Below are 22875 nucleotides of genomic sequence, written 5' to 3' on the forward strand. Positions count from 1 at the left end.
GGAATATAGTGATTTTGGTGAAAATTTGAATGACATGCTCAGAGATCATTTAGTATGTGGCGTGCAGGAAGACAATATTCAGCGAAGATTGCTGGCTGAAGTGAATCTTGATTTTAAGAAAGCGTTAGAAATAGCGTTGGTGATGGAAAGCGCTGTAAGGAATTCACAAGCAATTCAAGGGGCGCAAAATGACGTCATTCTCCTAGTCGGGCGGGAACAGTCAGCCGAAAGTGATGCGAAAGGCCAGGGCTCCGCCATGAAGCCTGAAATAGTCCCTGCTAACTGAAAAATGAGAGGAAACAGCTTAGCAACTAAATCGAAAAATAACTTTCATCGACTTAGAAACAATCAGTCTTCTACGGATTGACAATTTTAAAAAAGTATAATGTTATTTTTGTCACAGAAGTGGACATATAATGAGATAGTGCAACGTGAGATTTAAACAGGCTTCCAAACAACAAGTGAAGTCTTATGAAGTCTATAGTGTAGATGAGCCAGAAACAACCAATTCTGATGTTTATTCATTATTCAACATGAAGGTTGGGAAGACAGAGCCAATATTTGTTACAGTGCAAGTGAATGGTAAGCCATTAAAAATGGAAGTAGACAGGGGTGCTTCTACCACTGTAATAGGTGAACACACTTTCAGGTATTTAAATAAAGGTGATCAACAATTAAATTTGGACCAAGTTGAAAACATACACAGGTGAAGAAATTCAAGTAAAAGGTATCACCAGAGCAACTGTTCATTATAGACACCATTCAGCACAGTCACCAGTGATGGTGGTACAAGGTGAAGGGCCAAGCCTTCTAGGGCATGAGTGGTTGAAGGAGATTAAATTAAACTGGTCTGAAATCTTCCAGTTGCGAAAAGGTGGAATACCAAAGCTGCTAAAAAAAATGACACTATCTCCAAGGATGAACAGGGTAAAATCCAAGGCTCACAGGTGGGAATTTACATGGACCCAGAAGAACCCCTTGCTTCTTGAAAGCAAGACCGGTGCGATAAGCCCTGAGAGAGAAGGTTGACGCTGAGCTGAACCGGCTAGAGAGGCTGCGTGTCATAAAAATGTCAGTTCTGAGTGGGCAGCACCCATAGCCCCTGTCCTTAAACCAGACCAGACCGTCCGGATCTATGGGGGTCTATAAACTAATGGTCAACAGAGCAGCCAAACTGGACAGGTACCCTATTCCCAAGATTGAGGACCTGTATGCCAAACTAGCTGGAGGGACAATGTATACAAAGCTTGAAATGAGTCACGCTTATCAGCAACTGGAGCTCCCAGGAATTCATAACCATAAATACCCACAAAGGGTTATACCAATATACACACCTGACCTTCGGTGTTTCCTCAGCCTGTGCCATTTTTCAGAGGACAATAGAGAGCTTATTGCAGGGACTACCTCAGGTTGTGGTTGACCTGGATGATGTACTGATAACAGGATTCACAGAAAATGAACACTTGGCTAACCTAGAGGAAGTCCTGAAATGATTTTTAGAAGCAGGTGTGCACCTGAAGGGAAAATGCACTTTTCAAGTAAATGAAGTCATTTATTTGGGCCACTGGGTAGATGCCCAAAGGTTACACCTGGTTGAAGAGAAGGTTAAAGCAATAGGAGAGGCACCTACACCCAAGAACGCCTCTGAACTTAAATCATTTTTAGGGATGATAAATTATTATGGGCGATTTCTACCAAATTTATCCACAGTTCCTGGGACCAACCACAGCCCTGCTACATTCACTGATAAAAAAAAAGCATTGGTTTTGGGAGGCACCCCAAAAAGAAGCCTTCATGAAAGTAAAACAGCTCTTACATTCATCAAATTTGTTAGTGCATTATGAAGGAATTGGTGCTAACCTGCGATGCGTCCCCCTATGGAGTGGGAGTGGTACTGTCTCACAAAATGGACGCTGGCACAGAGAGGCCGATAGGCTTTGTATCCAGGGCATTTACCAGAGCGGAAAAAGGATATTCTCAGATCGAAAAAGGCCTGTTGATTCATTTTGGTATAAAAAAATTCCACCAATACGTGCACGGGTGACATTGCACAATAGTGCCAGACCACAAACCACTTTTGGGTCTGTTTAGTGAAGCAAAGGCTATACCTCCCATAGCCTCTGCAAGAGTACAAATTTGGGCCCTAATTTTGGTAGCATATGAATACATCTTTGTACATAGACCAGGGATTCATGTAGTAAATGTCGATTACTTTGCAAGAGAATGATGAACATGTCCCAATCCCACAGGAGCTCGTGCTAGTGATGAATTTTCTCGAGTCCTCACCAGTCTGTGCCAGGCAGATAAGAAACTGGACGAATCGTGATCCCGCCCTGCCTCGAGTGAGAGACCAAGTGTTATATGGTTGGTCCCAGGAACCAGTCTCTGATGAATTGAAGCCGTTTTTCAACCGAAGACATGAGGTGAGCAGTGGTGGTATTCTATTATGGGGTGCATGGGTAGTCGTTCCTGCACAAGGAAGGAAACCATTTTTAGTAGAACTACACAGAGCCCAGGATCCAGGAATCTCCCAAACGAAGACGATAGCATGGAATTATCTTTGGTGGCTGGGGATGGATAGCAATATTGAAAATGTGGTAAAACACCGTGTGCGGTGTCAACAGCTACAAAAGTTTCCGGTGGCAGCCGCATTACACCCATGGGAGTGTCCTGGTAGACCCTGGGTGCGATTGCACATTGATTATGTAGGTCCTTTCCTTGGAACCATGTTTTTACTGATTATAGATGCTTATGCCAAGTGGCTAGACGTTTATGAGGTAAAGTCGCCAACGTCCAACACCACTATAGAAAAACTATGCCAGAGCTAATCATCTCAGATAATGGTGCTGCATTTACGAGTGCTGAGTTCCAATGATTTATCAGCCTCAACGGCATCAACCATGTGAAGAATGCACAGTACCATCCAGCATGAAACGGATTGGCAGAAAGGGCAGTACAAACTTTTAAGGCAGGAATGAAAAAGTTAAGAGGTGATTCGCTGGAGACCAAATCTGCTCGTTTTCTATTTCACTACAGAACGAAGCGCCCCACCCCCAGCACCCCCCCCCCCCTGCCCAACTACAGGAGCAACACCTGCAGTATTACTGATGAGGCGCTGTCTTTAGACAAGACGAAGCCTAATGCTTCCCAGTTTGGAGGGGAAGGTGGAGAAAAGTCAAGGAAAGAAAAAAGCAACTCATGATTTGCATAGTCTTGAGCAACAACTTACTGTTGGAGAAACAATATATGTAAGCAATTTCAGTGGATGACCGAAGTGGTTACCTGGTAAAGTAAACTCTGTGACCGGGCCATTGTCGTACCACGTGCAAGTGGAGGGCTGGATCACCCGTAAGCGTGTGGGGGAGGAGGTGGGTGAGGTACCCAGAAGTTAGAAGAGGTTTTAATTCATCTAACTTTTTCTAAGTAACTATTTGTGTAACACAGACGGAACCATCCGAAGCTTGCGATTTAAATCACGGTTTCGGGTGGTTCTCGGAGCAGGACAACGGAGCATCGGTATTTAATGATGAACTGTTGGGGTTGGGGGAAGCGGATTTGATCGTTTGACCCGGAAGTGGAGCGAGCGCCGAGACTGGCTGATTCATTGGTGAGCGTGAGCGGTGAGTTCGGTTGGTTTTTCAAAAAAAAATTAAAATTAAAGATTGAGATTGGGATCGGGCGGGGGGTGGTCGGATGGACTGTGAGGAGAAGGGAGCGGAGGAAGAGAAAGGGCGCTGGGGGCTGGTGGGGTAGAGAAAGGGAGGGAGGGAGCAGCTGGAGCCGGTCTCTGTGATCCGGTGTGGAGTTGCCGGCCGGTTGGCCGGCCCAGGCTCGGCCCAAAGTGACCAACTCCAGCCTGGGCCCCGCTTGCAGGCTGTGTCTGTCCCGCTTCCCAATCCCATAGCCTGGGGGAACCCATCGGGAGGCAAGGCCATGGTGCCCCACGTGAGTGTAATGAGGATGATGCAGCAGAGCTGGCTCCTTAAACTCAAGTTCTCGACTTGTTTAAAGAAACATTAAACATTAGTGCCCGTATCGTCAGCTTAAATGAATACTCGTACACTGAACCCAGGAAGAGGTTGGTGAGAGAAGGAGGGGTGGGTTGAAAGCACGTCTGTAGAAAACAGGTAAGTGTGGAGGGAGTGGGTAGAGAATTTAAGGGCAACAAGTTTAGCTATCGAATGAGCAGCTGGTGTGAGGAGGGAGCGAAGGTGGCTGCAGGCGAAGCCCTCTGTTGGAGGCGTGGAGACACCAGGGACGTCGGCAGGAGGTATTCAAAGTAGGAGGAAGCAGTGTAACGGACAGCACTAGGAAATAAACATGACAATTTAAAAATCAAACTACGGATTCACATGGGACTACTGCAGTATGTAGAGCACAGGCAATAGTGTGCTTTTTGGGATGATTTAAAGTTTGTGGAGCATTGATGGAGGTAAACTTGCTGTGGAATGTTGGGTGTTGGAGAAGTTGAGTCTTGAAATGTTTGTCAGCATGGAGTACGGCCAGCGTTGCGGAAGTGTTATCAGAAAGAAAGACTTGCAGTTATATATGTGTAGTAATTATAGTTTTGGGAAATATAGGACTGTAGCTTTAAGAATAATCCTGTGTTGTAAGATCACTTGATCTGTGTAAACCAATGTGTTAACAGCGCAGGGAACCTCTACAGGAGAGAATTTTTCTCTAGTTATGAAGTTTGATGCACACGGATAGTTGCTGCTGCTGTCTTGGAAATAAAGTTAAATGTTTCCACCAAGAAAAGTTGCCTGAAGATCAACTCTATAACAAACTGGCAAGAGGATGGGATCAGATTTGGTGTTGTACCTCACCCAGTGATTGTGAGTATCTAAGATCGTTAAAAATAAAAGAAGATATAGTCATCCAAAATGTCACAGTTTGCCAGAATTGATCCCTTTGAGCCAGCCACAGATGATTGGTCTCAATATATAGAAAATCTTGAGTCATTCTTTCAAGCAAACAGAATCACAGGGGAGGAAAAGAGAACGATTCTCCTGAGTATTTGTGTGAGCAAGACCTACAGTTTAATTTGAAGCTTGATGGCCCCTAGTGTCCCGGATTTGAAGACTTTCAGTGAATTTGTGGACCTTGTTAAGGGACATTTTCAACCCAAGCCCTCAGTCACAATACAGAGGTTCAGGTTCAATTCACGGAGTAGAGCCCCTCAGGGGACAATTGCTACCTACGTGGCAAAATTAAAACAATTAACGGAATATTGTGATTTTGGTGAAACTGAATGACATGCTCAGAGACATGGCGTACAGGAAGACAATATTCAGCGAAGATTGCTGGCTGAAGTGAATCTTGATTTTAAGAAAGTGTTAGAAATAGCACTGGCAATGGAAAATGCTGCAAGGGATTCACAAGCAATTCAAGGGGTGCAAAATGGCGCCGTTCTACTCGGGCGGAAACAGTCAGCTGAAAGTAACGTGAAAGGCTGGGACTCCGCTGTGAAGCAGGAAACGGCCGCCGCTAACTAAAAATGAGAGGAAACGGCTTAGCAACTAAGTCGAAAAATAACTGAGTGGGAGAAGCAGGGATGGAAAAATAGCTTGACGTGGAAACAATCTGTCTTCTAATGATTGGCAATTTTAAAATGTAGAACGTAATTTTTGTCACAGAAGTGGACACATAACGAGACAGTGCAAAGTGAGATCTAAACAGGCCTCCAAACAACAAATGAAGTCTTATGAATTCTATAGTGTAGAAGAGCCTGAAACAACCAATTCTGATGTTTATTCATTATTCAACATGAAGGTTGGGAAGACGGAGCCAATATTTGTTACAGTGGAAGTGAATGGTAAGCCATTAAAAATGGAAGTAGACAGGGTTGCTTCTACCACTGTAATAGGAGAACACACTTTCAGATATTTAAATGAAAGTGATCAACAATTAAATTTGCCAAGTTGAAAACATACACAGGCGAAGAAATCTAAACAAAAGTTACCACCAGAGCAACTGTTCATTATAGACACCAGTCGACCACAGCTACTAGTGATGTTGTTAGAAGGCAGAAGACCAAGCTTTCCAGGGTATGATTGGTTGAGGGAAATTAACCTTGATTAGCCACTGAGATTTCGAAGCTGGAGGAGTTCCTGTCTTGAAAAAGGAACAAGGCAAGGTACTTCAGAAAGAGCCTGGAGAGTCCAAAGACCGCAACAGGATGAAAAAGGGTTGTGTAAGGATTCAACAACCTTAAGAAATGAAGACTGTCTTAAACAACGACATGGAAGAACAGCAGAAGAAACCTAGAGAGACTCTGCTGACTGACAGAGTTCAAGATGAAGTGAGCGAACTCCGCAAAGGAAAGGAAAACCTGTTTAAAGACCTTTACACACTACAAGGATCCCTCCGGTCAAAGTTTGTGCCTCTTTAAAAAAAAAAAATTATGAAGAGTCACAGGAAGAATTTAATATCTTTCTGAACAAACTGAAGAACCAGTTGTCAGAGAAAACAACAGCAATGTTCAAGTTTCCAGGAGGAAGCCAACGGATATAAGGAGACAGAAGAGCTGAAGAATCAGCTAAATGAAGCTAAAGAGGCAAAAGTGAAAGACTTTCCAAGATGCGATTAGATAATGAAGTCATGGGTAGCTCAACTACTGAATGAAGATAAATTGAGATTGCACCTGAGAGAAGTCAAAAAGAAGGCCAAGACTAAGTTCTGTGGTAAAAAGACAACACGTAGAAAGAGGATGCAGAATTACTGATAAAGCACTGACTTTTTAAAAAAAATACAATGTGGGATTCAGCATTGTTCAGCCATCCTGATTCTAGAACTCTGGATCAGAGGCAACCTATGACTGTACCATTTGTTCACTTGCAACTACTGGAATTACCATACACGAATGCTGGTCAAGCACAAGTCAATTCAGCGATACAAGTGCCAGTTTGCACCATTTGCTTACCCAGGAGTTCTGAATATGCCTCTGCCGTTTCATCAAGGCGTCGTCTTTAGACAAGTCTAAGCCTAACACTTCACAATTTGGAGGGGAAGGTGGAGAAAGTCAAGGGAGCCATGTAAAGAATTTCTGTGGATGACCGAAGTGGTTACTTGGTAAAGTAAGTTCTGTGACCGGATCAATGTCGTACTACGTGGAAGTGGAGGGGTATAGGATCACCTGTAAGTATGTGGATCATTCAAGAAAAAGAGAGAGACCCCAATAAAATGATGTTCCACCTGTAATCATTACTGAACCAGTGGTTCCTGTTGAAGTTGCTCAACTAAGGACAGACATGCCCAATGTCTTTATTGGAGTGGAAGACACTGAACTGCAAGTGCCCAATCAGGTATCTGAATGCGGTTCCAAAGAATGTGTTTCCTACAAAAGAATCTGAAGTTGTGGAACTGTGACGTTCTACACAGATCAGGAAGCCACCTGGAAGACTGAACTTGTAATTTCATAACCTGTGTAAATATTGTAATGTCATGAGATAAATATGTGTAAATACAAAATGTACAGAAAAGTTAAAGGGGGAGGAATGTAGTAATTTTAGTTTTGGGAAATGTAGGACTGTAGCTTTGAGAATAATCCTGTGTTGTAAGATCTCACGATCTGCGTAAACCAATGTGTTAACAACACGGGGACCCTCTACAGGAGAGAGTTCTTCTTTAGTTTTGGAATTTGATGCACATGGGTAGTTGCTGCTGCTGTCTTGTAAATAAAGTTAAATGTTTCCACTAAGAAAAGTTGTCTGAAGATCAACTCTAACATTATGATTTTTATTATACATTCATGGGATGTGCGTGTTGCTGGCGAAGCCAGCATTTATTGCCCATCCCTAATTTCCTTTGAGAAGGTGGTGGTGAGCTGCTGCCTTGACCTTTCATGACCTCAAGACAGGACCACATGACTCCAGACCTTACAGCTTTGGTTCAAATGGACTAAAGAGCTGAATTCCAGAGATGAGGTGAGAGTGCCTGCCTTTGACATCAAGGCAGCATTTGACCAAGTGTGGCAATATGGAGCCCGAGTGAAACTGAAGTCAATAGGAATAAGGGGAATAGCTCTCCATTGACTGGAGTCCTACCATGCACAAAGGAAGATGGTTATGGTTGTTGGAGGGCAATCATTTCAGCCACCAGGACATCAGTGCAGCCGTTCCTCAGGACAGTATGCTGGGCCCAACCATCTTGAGCTGCTTCATCAATGACCTTTCCTCCATTATCATAAGGTTAGAATCGGGGGTGTTCACTGTATAATTTTCTGTTCTATTTGCATCTCAGGTAATGAAACAGTCTTGTGCCTGCATGCAGGAAGATCCCAACATCTCATTTGCATACTGCCCCATGGCAATATCATCCATGAAGACAATGTCAGGTCCTATGACACTGACACCCAGCTCCACCTTGCCACTAAGTCTCAACCCCTCCATTGTCTGATTTATCATACTTCTTATCTGACATACAGTCTTGGATGAGCGACGATTTCCTCCAAATAAATATTGGGAAGACCAAAGCCATTATTTTCAGTCCCTGACGTTAACTCCATTCTCTAGCTACCTCATCCATCTCCCTTGTCACTCTGAGGCGAACCAGACCGGTTGCAACCATAGCATCCTATTTGACCCTGAAATGAGTGTCTGACCATATATCCACTCCATTACCAAGACAACCTATTTTCACTTCCATAACATTGTACCTCTCCACCCTTGCCTCAGCTCATCCACAGCTGAAACCCTCATTTATGCATTTGTTACCTCTAGACTAATTGTTCTTTCTGCTCACCTTCCTATCTTCCATAAACTGGAATTCAGAACTTTGCTGCCGTATCCTAATGGGCACTGTGTCCTATTCACTCATTGCTCCTGTGCTTGCTGACTTAGATTGGCTCCTGATCCGGCAAGCCTCAAAATTTGTATCCTTGTTTTTAAATGCCTCTGTGGCCTCTCACCTCGCTATCTCTCTAACCTCCTCCAGCCCTACAACCCACTGATTTTGCTGCGCCATGTCTGGCCTGTTGCACATCCCTGTATTAAGTTGTTGCAATAAGACTTTTGAAGTATTGTCTCTGTTGTAATGTAGGAAGCATGGCAGCCAATTTGGGCACAGCCAGCAGTCAGAAGTAGCAATGCCAAAATTATGAGACTCTTTTAGTGATGTTGATTAAGGGATAAATATTGACCAGGATACTGGGGATAACTCATGTGCTCTTCTTCAAAATAATGCCATGGGATCTTTTGCATTCTCCTGAGAGGGCAGTTGGAGCCCCCAGTTTTGATGTTTGATCTGAAAGCTGGCACTTCTGACAGCGCAGCAATCCTTTAGTACAATACTGAAGTGTCAGCTGAGATTTTTGCGCTCAAGTCTATGGAGCGGGACTTGAACCTACAATCTTCTGACACAGGAGGGACTACTGTTCACTGAGTCATGGCTGTCAAGCAATCTGTATTACAGAGGTAAAGCAAAGTAGTATGGTGGGTGAAGGAAGCTGAGCATGATGATAGGCTGCTCCTACACTCAGCTTGAGATGGCAGCCTGGAACATTGGACCTGAAGCCAGAGGATTGGAGGTGCTAACGGAAGCCAAAGAGATGGGCTTAGTTTTGCTAACATCCAGCTAGAGGAGAACCTCCTACTGGAGTTTAGCATGCAAGCAGAGGAGGATGGAGTAATTGATTGTGTTGAAGGCAACATCAAGGTTATGGACAGACAGGGGAGACACCTTTTGGTTTTGATCAGTGCAGTCCAGCTGATGTGAGCAAGGTGAAAGAGCCATAGAACCTGGGAAATTTTGTAGCACAGAAGAGGCTATTTGGCCTGTTGTGCCTGTGTTGCCTCTTTGAAATATCTGTCCAATTTAGTCCAACTTTTTCCTAACCCTGAAAACTAGTTCTCTTCAAGTACTTGTCCAGGAGGTCTTGTGGGGTAGCGTCCCTGTCTCTGAGCCAGAAGCTCCCGGTTCATGTCCCATTCCAGGGCTTAATGGCCAAGGAAGGTGAATTCATAACATGGCCAAACAGGTTGAGCACCAACCTGCAATTCCTCCAATTGCCAATGGCAGATGGTAAGGGCGGGAAGGATTCCTGGTCAGCTGTGTGATAAAAACAAAGTTGCAGCCTGTACCATCACTATTCATAGCTCTAGACTACAACATGTAGGTAAGTGCATGTTGCCACAGCAACTTGGACTTATTGGAGGGGTGGTTGACTCAGTTGGCTGGATTGCTGGTGTGGATCAGATTGGTGCTTTCTGCGCAGGGTTTGATCCCCATTCTGGCTTTGCTAGATTTGGGACCTGCCTCCTTGCCCTACCAGTGGTAGAGGCCATGGCGCTGTGGGTCGGACCTCCCTTTGGGCAGAGAACTGAAGAAGAAGTAGTACACGTCCAATGCCTTTTAAAAGTTCCCATGGAATCTGATTGCACTACCCTTTTTTTGTATAGTGTAGACAAGAGCATAAAAACCCTCTTGTGTGAAAATCATTCTCATTTGGTTAATGAGCTTCTTATGAATTGGATTGGAGGGACTTGAATGAGGAGTGGTCAGAGAAGGAACACTAATTGCATAGCAACAATATATTCCAGGAGGAAGAGAGGATAGATTTTTGTATAGTAAGGCTATCAAGGGACATTGAGCTAAAGTGGGGAAATTGAGATGAGGTACATGTCAGTCGTGATATAACTAAATGGCAGAGCAGGCTTGAGGGGCTGAATGGCCTACAACTGTTTCTACGTACCTAAAAGCTCAAACGGTAATAATAATTGGAGTGTGTGGAAGGATTTAGTGTGGGTTTCTTGAGAGCAGTGACAACATTGACAATGAAGGAGACAGTGCTCAAGGAAGAGATACAGGTTGATATGTTGGCACATATAGAAATGAGAAAGTGAATGAGTGGTCAGGAGGTAAGATAGAGTATACAAGGACGTAGTGCAAAGTTTCATTCCCATATGGTGTGCTGATGGGTATACTGTGAGATTGAGGGAATGCAGGAGCCTGGGCAGGTAGCTTCCATTCTGTGTACAGGAAGGTTATGTGTTCCTTGTATTGTGAATTTAAGTTGAAGTTGGAAGAAAGTCTGAGAAAGCAGTAATTAGTGGAAAAAATGGATGATATTGGTGTATTAAATGGTACAATGATACAACATCTTAAAGGGGTAGTGCCAGTGGACAGATGCATTGAAGTTTACAGCCTTCTAGTTAGATGCTGCAGAATTGTCGATCAGAAGTGGTGGAGGTTGGTGGGTATGAGAGAGAGGCAACAGTTAGAGGTATAATTTATTATTGCAGATGGTAGATCAGAGCGTTGGAAGTGAGTGAGTAGAGAAAGGGATTAGGGATGGTGTTTTTGAGAAGTTTGAAGTAATGGTAGAGAGGGAGGACTGGCATGGCAGGGCGGTGTGTATAAAAATGGATATAAGGAAATGGTTGTATAGAATTTGGTCAGCAATAGCTAACAATGGGGTTGGGGAAACTGTCTTGGTCGACTGTATTCAGTGTTGACCATAAGCGTGTGTCAAGGAGTTGATTTTGAGGATAAGGTTGAGTGTGATGTGCAGGACGAGAAAGTCAGTGGATCAGTTGCAGTGGTGGGGGCGTTGAATTCAAATAAATTCACTGTGGATAATTTGGTTGTGCCGAAGCTCAGATGGAATGAAGGAATTGTGAAAGAGGGAAGTAGAGTGGATAAATGGTGATGTAGTTAATAAGGACAAACAAGCAACAGAATGCGGAAATACTGAGGTGGAACCTTGATGTACTATAGATCGTGGTGTATAAGTTGACCTGGTGTATAAGGCAATCCTATTTTTTCGGTGCTAAAATACATGTTTTTGGCCCTTGACTTATAAGCCATCCCCAACTTTTCTACTAAGAAATGCTATACTTGCATTCAGAGTCGGCTTCAGTTTTTCATCTAAGAAATGCATGTTTTACTCACCTTATAAGTTGGTGTATGTAATTAAGCATGGGATATGGGCTTTGTAGCCAAGAAGATGCACGGAAGATGCCCCCAAAGAGTAGACCGTGCGCAGTGAACAAGGAACAGAAATGGGCCCTCTGGAAAAAAAAATGAAGTATGAAGCTGGTTTCAAGCTAAAAGTCATTAATTTGCTAACTCATCAAATAAGGTTATGAGTCCCTTGCATTCTGAATATATATATATATATATATGGGCCAAATCAAACCCTGAATCCAGCAAAGATTTCAGAACAACAGCTAGTTGGTGTAGCCACTTTATGGAACAAAAATGTCTAATGTTGCACCAGAAGACCAAGATTCCTCAGAGATTACAAAAGGACCATGATGCCAAAGTGACCAGTTTCCAGCTATTTATCACATAGCAGCAAAAACATGAGTACCCATTATGTCACATTGACAGCATGGTTGAAACACCCATGAATTTTGATATGCCCAGCAACTGAACTGTGAAGTAGAAAGGATCGAAAACAGTTTAGTGAAAAACCACAGGACATGAGAAGACAAGATTCATGTTGGTACAAAATTAAAGGCTATGGTAATTTTAAAAGGTAAAACCATGCTGAGTTGCCTACAGGAGTTTTTGTGCATGTTCATGTGAACAGTTCAGTGGATGAGGATGGAGTGAAATTGTGGATTGATAATGTGTGGAATAGGCCCTGGTGGCCTATACAAAGAATGCGACTCATTATTGTGGGACATGTTCAGATCCCATATAGCTGATGAGATCAAGAGGCGCCTGCGAAGAAATACCACCAACGTTGCAGTTATACTAGGGGGAGTCAAACGTCTGTAGCTGAACCTTTGGATGTGTGCCTCAACAAGCCATTCAAGAATCATGTTTGCGTCAAAAGGAATAGGTGGATGGTTGACGGAAAAAAAAACCTTCACAAAGATTCGAAATATGCGAGCTGCTCTGCTTATGTTTTGTATATTTTCGCCATCAAATTGTGGGATACTGTTAATGCACAAACTGTCATCAGCTCTTTCATAAAATGCAGAATATCCAATTCAATGCATGGAGAGGAAGATGACTTTTTTGTGGTGGAACGTGTCTGAAACCGAAAGCGCCACATCTGATCCAGAGTGGGATCCTCCCGATGATGCCATAGTCAAAGTGACTCAGAAAACATTCAAGAACTCTGTGTCGGATGTTGAAGGCAATGAGTGTGATGGCTTTTAAAACGCAGGCAGGCATAAGAAATTTCTGCCGTTTTGCTGATTTCTGGCAGTGGCGCCTCGGAAGTCCGCCATTTTAAAATATGTTCTGACCTTGGGGTTGGTGTGAGACTTCAAAAAAAAAATTGCAACTCTGCTGTCAGTGAGAGCGGGAACTGACTCTGTAGCTGTGATTGGAAGAGCAGCGAGCATAGGGGATACACAGCTGTTCCTCCAGTCACAGGTTCCCTTCCTCCTGCTCTTTCAGAGACAGAATCCACCATTGGAGGAACTGCAGGGGTGGGAGAGAGGTAACCTATGATTGAAGAAGCTGAAAAAGTTATTCTTGCTGGTCCTGCAGTCTCCATGCAGGAGACTTTCAGCTGCGCCATTACCAATTGTTTGACATCCTTCAAGAGGCTGAGGAGAAGAAGCAGAAAATGAAAAAAGAGGGTAACTAGTAAAGAGGCTGCAGCGGGCCTGGGGGTAACTTCACTCGGCCTTGTGCCAGGCTGTACCTGGCTGCTGTCTGTGTTCACAGTTTGAGATGCTTCTGGGTAACTGGAGAGCAAGCATTTGGACCCCTTTGCTTCTAGTGATACTGTGTTAAGCCACCAGTGAGTTATGTTAACCTGGTGCATGGATGTTGAGTGTGGTGCATACTGTCAGTGTGGTACAATCAAAGCTCAGGTAGAGGGTCGGTCATGCAGACTTTGCGGTGGGGGTGTGAGTAGTGAGGGAGCGAAGGACAGGGAGTACTTGTTCTTAACCCTGCTTCATATATACTCCCAAAATCTCAGACCTGGCTGTTCTCCCATGTTAGACTGGACATGGCACTCATCGGGCAATGTTCTATGGTGTTCATGTTAATGCACAGCAGCCACAGAAAACTCCCTTCCACCGTTCCCACACTCCCTCCCTCCCTCCAGAAACCCCCCCCCCACCGTACTCCTCTCTCGGATGTCCCTGATACTTTGGGTATGATTCGTATTCTGCTCCTTTATAATGAGGTCAGGTAATTGGAAAGTCAGCACCCCAGCTGAATCAAGTAGCTGTTAGATATAGAGCCCAAAAATGAACCCAACTATATTCGTCTCACTATACTTTTACAATTCCACCCATTTGAAGTGGCCTAGAAGCATTTGTATTTCACCACAGATGATAACAAGTGCTATAATTTTCTGGCCCCTCATGCTGCAGTGACTTTGACACTTTGTGCTATAATGTCTACGTGATGCCTTGTCACACAATTTTCAGACTTTTTTTTTGGCCGCTCTCATCCCTGAAAATGTTTGATTGTGGTTAAAGGTATCCTTGTAGAATTAAGTCATTCAATAAAACATTAAGATAAAAGCAAAATACTGCGGATGCTGGAAATCTGAAACAAAAACAGCTGGAAAAACTCAGCAGGTCTGACAGCATCTGCGGAGAGGAATACAGTTAATGTTTCGGGTCAGTATGACTCTTCATCAGAACTAAGGAAAAAAAGAAATGAGATGAAATATAAGCTGGTTGAGGGGGGGTGGGACAGGTAGAGCTGGATAGAGGGCCAGTGATAGGTGGAGGCAAAGAAGGGATTGCCAAAGATGTCATAGACAAAACGACAAAGGGGTGTTGACGGTGGTGATATTAGCTATGGAATGTGCTAATGGTGACGTTAAGGGTAGAAAGCAGGACGAACAAGTGACAGATTCTTGCACTTCCCTCAATCCCGCCATTTCCGCCAACTCCAGCATGATGCCACCACCAAACACATCTTCCCTTCACCCCCCACCCCCCCGGCGGCATTCCGTAAGGACCATTCCCTCCAGGACACCTTGGTCCACTCCTCCATCACTTCAACCCCCTCCCATGGCACCTTCCCATGCAACCGCAGAAGGTGCAACACCTGCCCCTTTACTTTCCCCCCTCCTCACCGTCCAAGGGCCCAAACACTCCTTTCAAGTGAAGCAGCATTTCACTTGCACTTCCCTCAATTTGGTCTACTGCCTTCGCTGCTCCGAATGCGGTCTCCTCTACATTGGAGAGACCAAACGCAGACTGGGTGACCGCTTTGCGGAACATCTTTGTTCTGTCCGCAAGCATGACCCGGACCTCCCTGTCGCTTGCCATTTCAACACACCACCCTGCCCTCATGCCCGCATGTCCGTCCTTGGCCTGCTGCAATGTTCCAGTGAAGCTCAGTGCAAACTGGAGGAACAGCACCTCATCTTCCGATTAGGCACTTTGCAGCCTTCCGGACTTAACATTGAGTTCAACAACTTCAGATCATGAACTCTCTCTTACATCCCCACCCCTTTTCCGATCCACACATATATATATATATATATATATATATATATATATATATATATTATATATATATATATTATATATTTTCCCACCTATTTCTATTATTTTTAAATGTATTTCCATTCATCGTTTTATCTCCACCTTTTAGCCCATTTCGATCCCTTTCCCCCTAACCCACCCCCACTAGGGCCAACTGTCACTTGCTCGTCCTGTTTTCTACCCTTAATGTCACCATTAGCACATTCCATAGCTAATATCACCACTGTCAACACCCCTTTGTCATTTTGTCTATGACATCTTTGGCAATCTCTTCTTTGCCTATCACTGGCCCTTTATCCAGCTCTACCTGTCCCACCCCCTCAACCAGCTTATATTTCATCTCATTTCTTTTTTTCCTTAGTTCTGATGAAGAGTCACACTGACTAGAAACGTTAACTGTATTCCTCTCCGCAGATGCTGTCAGACCTGCTGAGTTTTTCCAGCTAATTTTGTTTTTGATTCAATAAAACATGTTGCATTGATATATTTGGATAACCGGTGTCATTTTTTTTTCATTTCAAAATGGCATCCACCTGCAGCAACACTGGCGGTTCACATTTTATACTCTGCTGACGTCGCTGCCTGTTTTTGGAAGGATTTTTATGAGGCCTCAAAGGTCGATTTACACATCACTATCTATAGTAAGCATGACACTGTCACACCCCTGGTTTAGACTGGGAATCCTTAATCATTGCGATGCTTGCTGAACCCTCATGAATTATTTTAATGGTGTTAATATAATGAAACCTGTGTTTGACTCTGAATGTTCAGATAACATAATTGATATTTAGGACACGGCAATGATACAGCACTGGCATCCACCCGGCTATGTGGAAAATTGCCCAGGTATGTCCCGTGCACAAAAAAGCAGGGCAAATCCAACCCGGCCAATTCCCGCCCCATCAGTCTACGCTTGATCGTCTGTAAAGTGATGTAAGGTGTCATCAACAGTGCTATCAAGCAGCACTTGCTTAGGGATAAACTCACTGATGCTCAGTCTGGGCCCCACCGGGGCACTCAGTTCCTAACCTCATGACAGCCTTGGTTCAAATATGGACAAAAGAGCTGAACTCCAGAGGTGAGGTGAGAGTGACTTCCTTTTACATCAAGTCAACATTTGACCAAGTGTGGCGTAAAGAAGCCCCAGCAAAACTGGAGTCAATGGCAATCGGGGAAATCTCTTTGCTGGTTGGAGTCATACCTATTACAAAGGAAGATGGTTGTGGTTGTTGGAGGTCAGTCGCTGCAGGAGTTCCTCAGGGTGGTGTCCTTGGCCCAACCATCTTCAGCTGCTCTATCAATGACCTTCCCTCCATCATAAGATCAGAAGTGGGGATGTTTGCTGATGCTCACCATTTGTGACTCCTCGGATGCTAAGGCATTCTGTGCCCATATGCAGCAAGATCTGGACATTATCCAGGCTTGGGCTGACGAGTGGCAAACAACATTCGCACCACACAAGTGTCAGGCACTAACATCTCCAACAAAGAGAATCTAACCATTGCCCCATGGCATTACCATCGCTGAATACCCCACTATCAACACCGTGGGGGTTACCATTGACCAGAAACTGAACTGGACTAGCTATATAAATACTGTGGCTACAAGAGTAGGTCAGAAGCTGGGAACCTTGGAGCAAGTAACTCACCTGACTCCCCAAAGCCTGTCCACAATCTGCAAGGCACAAGTCAGGAGGGTGATGGAATACTCTCCACTTGCCTGGATGAGTGCAGCTTCAACAACACTCAAGAAACTTGACACCATCCAGGACATAACAGCCCGTTATTTGGCACCCCATCCAGAAACATTCACTCCCTCCACTACCAATGCACACACATCTACAAGATGTACTGCAGGAACTCATCAAGGCTCCTTAGACAGCATTTTCCAAACCCACAACCACTACCATCTAGAAGGACAGGGACAGCGGACATATGAGAGCACCACCACTAACTGCAAGTTCCCCTCCAAGCCACTCAGCATCCTGACTTGGAAATATATCGCCATTGCTTCACTGTCGCTGGATCAAAATCCTGGAACTCCCTAACAGCACTGTCGGTGTATCTATATCACATGGATTGCAGCAGTTCAAGAAGGCAGCTCACCACCACCTTCTCAAGGGCAATTAGGGATGGGCAGTAAATGCTGGCCTAGCCAGCGTCGCCTACGTCCCATGAATGAATAAAAAAGTTTCTCATTATTATGTTCCAGTAATTCAATGTGAGTCAAGCTCGTGTAGGAATTTTGCTGTAGGAAATTTCCTATTGATTGCTATAAATGAAAACCGCATTTATATTTTCTTGTATTATCTGGTTGCTATTAATTCAAAAATTTTTTAGCTGCTTTTAGACGAGTTCTGTGTGATGAAGCAGTCAAAATGAATCGTAGCAGGAGATAGCTGAATCATTGGCTTTTCGTTAGTTATAATGCATACTTAGGTTGTACAAGTCTGTAGTGATGTTTGAAAACTTAGATCATTTGAAAACTTAAATTATCACCTTTTTGATCTTAGAAACTGTCTTGTTGGACATTAGCATATTGCATTCTGTTTTCACATATCCAAGACCAATGTGGAGTTGAGTGTATATCTCATGACTGCCAGCAATGCATTGTTCTAAATGGGTATTGTCTCCAGCTGGTACTTGCAATAGAAAGTTGTCCTTCCACTCGTGATTCATCCACCCTACTTCATATATGTTGAAAATGTGACATACAAGGCATTTGCAATACTGATTTATATAAATAGCTTATTTTTATTGTGGTTAAGTTAGGATACAGAAAGTATAAGAGAGAGTTTGAAATTAAGGGGCAACAATTCATGCTGTGTCACAATTTGTTCTTTCAAAATATAGTAAAAATGAAGATTCAATCTCTTGCAACTCATTAACTTTTCTGTCCACTATGCAATGCAATTACTATGATTGGATTACATTGTAACTATGACTGAGCTGTATTTTATCAATTAATGTTCGTACACAAGAACTGAACCACCTGGTTAAAGTGATTTAATTTGAATTTGTTTTTGCGGGTTCACCCCATCAACTGCAGCAGTTCATGAATAAGGCCAACCTTCTTGAGGGCATATAGGGTAATAATTTTTGGTTGCGCCAACAATTCCCATATCTTGAATATGAATAAAAAATCCATGTAAATGTACTGTGTATGTACTAAATCCCTATTTCTCCTGCCATCTATTTTCATTTTCTCTACAAAATCTTCTCCTCTCAAAAGTAATCAACTTTTCACTTGTGTAGAGTTCAACATTCAACAGGGGCCCCCTCAGACCTCACCAAATAGCTGCTATGTGTAAGCCTCAACGATGAGTGCCAGCAGTTGAAAATCCGTATGTACATGTATACACACATGCTCCCTAACTCTGGGATCTTCAGGCCAGTTGTATCAACTTCACTACTGTCTGATGTGAGATCAATTTCAGAGCTTAGCCCACATATTGTATCAGATCAAAACTGGGCTCTTCCTAGTCGGTGAAGATCGCTACTTTGCTGCATAAACTCATTGCACCAGCCAGCATGTAGCTTTTTGCTCCATGTTAAGCTAACTGCTTTACTGGCAGTCAAAAGTCACACCATTCTTAATCTATTCATACTGTAATTTATTCATGTTTACTTGATCCCTTGGATCAGAGAGCTTCTTGGGTTGGACATTTTTCTCAGTTTTCTGTTCCGTCATCACGGTGTTGAAACTGTAACATACATTAGTATAACAGTTTTAAGGTAATAAATAGATATGCTTCACAGGAGACAATGAACCGGGAAGTCATAGTTAGGTTTGACAGTGCATGGTCAAATACCTTTGCAGGCTTTTAAGGTACAGAGATAAGTAACAAGGAGATTTTGTGGAGAGAGTTCCAGAGGGTAGCACTAAAGCTCTTCTTAGTGAAGAGCGCTGGAAGGCAAGGAGACACACACTGTCTGAGTTAGGATGAGTGGGAACAGGCTATGATGTAGAACTGGAGGAGATTTCAGAGTTGGAGCATGGATTTTGATGGAACATTAGGAGATAGGGAGCCAGTAGAGGGGTCAGTAAGGTTAAAGGTGATAGGCAAGTGGGACACGATACGAGTGGTTGAGCTTTAGATGAATCAGAATTTGTGTATGCTGGGAGAGGAAGGCGCTGCATAAGTCGAGTCTTGATAGTAAAAGCACAGTTGAGGGTTTCACTGATGGTAGGAATCGTATTGGATAACAACGTTGTGGAGGGAGAAGTAAAATGGTCTTCATGTTTGAGGCATATGGTCTGAATTCAAGTTGAGATTTTAAACAGGACACCAAGGTTGCACACTGGTTTAATCTGAACATGCAGACGAGATGGAGCCAGGAGTAAAGGCTTAGAATTTGGATGCCAAGTGATATAACTTTTCTAGATATTAAATTTGAAAGGTGTTCTCCCTTGCCCTCAACTTGATGTTGGGCATTTTGATAATACGGAAATAGTTATGGAATCAAGGTTGATGTAAATGTGGAGCCGAATGCCATCAGCATATAAATGCTGACTCCATGCCAGTGGCTCATGTCACCAAGTAGCATAATGTAACCGAGGAAACAAAGAGATCTAGGAGTATATTCTGGAAATTATGCTGGAGGCAGAAAGAGAAATAATTGGAAATTCTGACTCTTGTGACAGCATAATTGAACCAAATGAAAGAGGCGAGATAACCACCGTGAACTCTATGGATAGGGCAAGGGGGATAAAGGACCATGGTTGCAATCATTAAGGATGTTATTGTGACTTTGACTAGACCTTAATTCTGTTGGCAAGATAGAAGCAAGATTGAAAGGATTTGTCTGGGAACCTATGTGTGAGGTGAGTATGGAGCTGGATGAAACTTATGCACTTGGAGAAGAAAGAAGTTAAATATGCATCAGCAGCTGGATAGGATATGTGGAGGGTACAATTGGATTTTGAAGGGCAGAGGAATAGTGCTTTTGCAAGAGGCCATTTTAAAATGTTGATGTTTGGGATGAGGAAAAGATGGTGAATTTGAAAGAGACAAATCTGATAAGGGCTGCAAGAAGATGGAGGACAAGTTGCTGAGTGTTGTGCAGTCGGAACAGCTCGGAGGAAACTAGGAGGAGGAGATCGTGGCCAGGTGTGTGTTCCCAATCTTTAGGCAAAATGATAAGTTGCTCATGCTTGGCATAGGAGGAGGTGGAGGTGGGAAAGAACTAGGCTTTATTTCATGATTTTTTTCTCCCCCCTATTCTTGAGATGTTCCAAAGTGTTTTCACGTGCAATTAATAATTGAAGCGCAGCCACCATTGCTGCCCAGGTAAGGATCCTTGCAGTCAGCTTCCATTGCCTTGTTTTGCAGGTATTTTTATTTTTTTACTTTGAGTTAAAAATGGGGAGAAAATCGAGGGGAAAAGTTGGATCTCAAATGTCTGGGCAAGTTTTGAGAAAATGAGTAAATTTAAGGGGAAAAAAAATCAGCTTTCATTTGAATTCCTGCTAAAAGACAGGAAAACAAACAAGTGATTAAAAGTTAGTTAGCTAAATAATAATTTACAATTATTTATGAACATTTACAAGCCTTAATGGTAAATTTCCAGTATCTTGTGCAAGTGGCCAATCCTCAAGTGTGAGCATAAACAGTAAGTGCCTGTTACTTGGTTGTGAATCAAAACAGTTATGCCTGTTCTTGTTCCAAAACAATGTCCACACCTGCAAACTTGCAACAGTGTTCAAAAAATATAATGGATGAATTTGCAGTCCCCCTCAGCCCAGGAATGCTGCATCCACTTGTAATGCCCTTAAATGCTAAGCTAAGATTGCTTCAGTCAGCACAAACTAGAGTTGGAATTCACGATCTTCCTGGTCTATGCCATAATGATGCAATTGCCCATTGAGACATTAGATGGATTGAGCTATCAGCAGAGAATCATGAAAATCTCTTTCCCAGAACTACCCAAAGTAGATTTAAAAAAAAATAAAATTGACTATCTCATTTGTCACAGAAACACCTCTCTGGTTTCTCAAGTAGTTGTATACCACAATTTAAAGTTACAGAAGTGATGCTAATCAGACAACCTGTGCTGATTGAAAATAGAGGAAATGCTAAAAAAAATTTTACCTTACTTTAAAAATATAATTTGGGGGCCTTTATACACTTGAAGGCTGTAAATGGTTAATTACAAAAATAGATCTTGGTCTCTAGTCGAACTGATAAATGTAGTGACTAATAGAAATGTGTGAGTAATTGCCTATCTGTGATCTCATGACGAAGCTGAGATGACAAAACTTTAAGGACACAGAATTTGTAACTGTTTTCTAATTCCCAAAGTGACATGGCTAGGAAGTCATGATCAATTGTCATTTAAAAAAAATATTTTTAAAGCGGGGTTAGTGAGAATTGCATTTAAGTTTGTTCCTATTGTTGTGGTGGATGTGATCTAATTATAATGAGCTAAACACTACACATTTATTAAGTTGTTAACCTCTGGTTGATTATCAGAAAAGAGATCAATGTCAAGTCTCTGATTCCTGCTATATAGAGTACAACTGGAGGTGAATTAGTTGCATTAGTGCTTATAGTTCAGAGCTAGATGATTCCACGTCATTTCAATTTTATCTAGATAGCACAATATAAATCAGAACTGTTTTTTTCCTCCTCATGAGCAGACCTGAAAGGCAAAATGTAATTATTCATGCAGTTTGTAATGGTTATTGAACCATGTAATGTTCTAGCTTCATAATATTCCAAGCAAACACCTTTTTCACTTAATTTTGTTGAAATGTACATGGTGAATTGTTTTAATGTATTTGTTCTTAGCAGTTTGTCGATATAAAAGCTTTGAGTCTCTATCACATGCCTGATGTCATGTTTCCAAGTTTAATAATCATTAAGAAAAAGAACAAAAGATATTTCTCCCCCCCACCCCTCCTCTTGACTAGGAGCTGGAAATTTACTTTTCTCACTCAAATCCAAACACAATAAAACTCTGACATCAGAATGTATTTAGGCTAGTTCCCAAGTCTTGAGTATCTGAGCAATGTCATTGATGAGGCAGGCCAAGTTGGCAGCTAACCTGATTTAGAACCCAGGTAATCCACGAACAATGTGGCCAAAATTCACTTAGTATTATTAGAAAGGGTAGAAGCACTTGTTAAAACTGTTCGAAATATGTACTATTTTGTGACAAGATTCTGCAGTAAATAACCCTGGGCAGAATCATGTACTGTGTAAATTAATGATCTTTATTCAATTGTGATGTCTCTTATTTATGATCTTGCCTGTCCTAGTTTTGTACTCATGACTTGTTTATCCTGTAGCCTTGAATTCCAGAACCATATTATGATAAACAAGTCTGCACAATGGGATTTAGCCTCGATAAACTGGCAGCCTTGAATTCCAAATACAGCATGACACCTTCAGCATGGTGACAGACATCTAGATTACTGTGTGAACTGGCTTTGACAAACCAGCAGTTTTGCTATTCCA

General features: G+C 42.7%; 1 protein-coding gene across 2 annotated transcripts in view; it reads left to right on the plus strand.

The window, feature by feature from the left end:
• The first annotated feature begins 3498 nt into the window (after positions 1-3498).
• psmd14 (proteasome 26S subunit, non-ATPase 14) overlaps positions 3499-22875 on the plus strand; it is a 122168-nt gene continuing 102791 nt past the window's right edge. The window contains exon 1 of one of the 2 annotated variants that reach the window (XM_078552270.1): positions 3499-3620. The gene's annotated coding sequence lies outside the window, so the exon portion shown is untranslated. The remainder of the gene's footprint in view (positions 3621-22875) is intronic. The other variant, XM_078552271.1, reaches the window with a different exon arrangement.

This window comes from Cetorhinus maximus, chromosome 11, assembly GCF_964194155.1.
Source record: "Cetorhinus maximus chromosome 11, sCetMax3.hap1.1, whole genome shotgun sequence".
Lineage (NCBI taxonomy): Eukaryota > Metazoa > Chordata > Chondrichthyes > Lamniformes > Cetorhinidae > Cetorhinus > Cetorhinus maximus.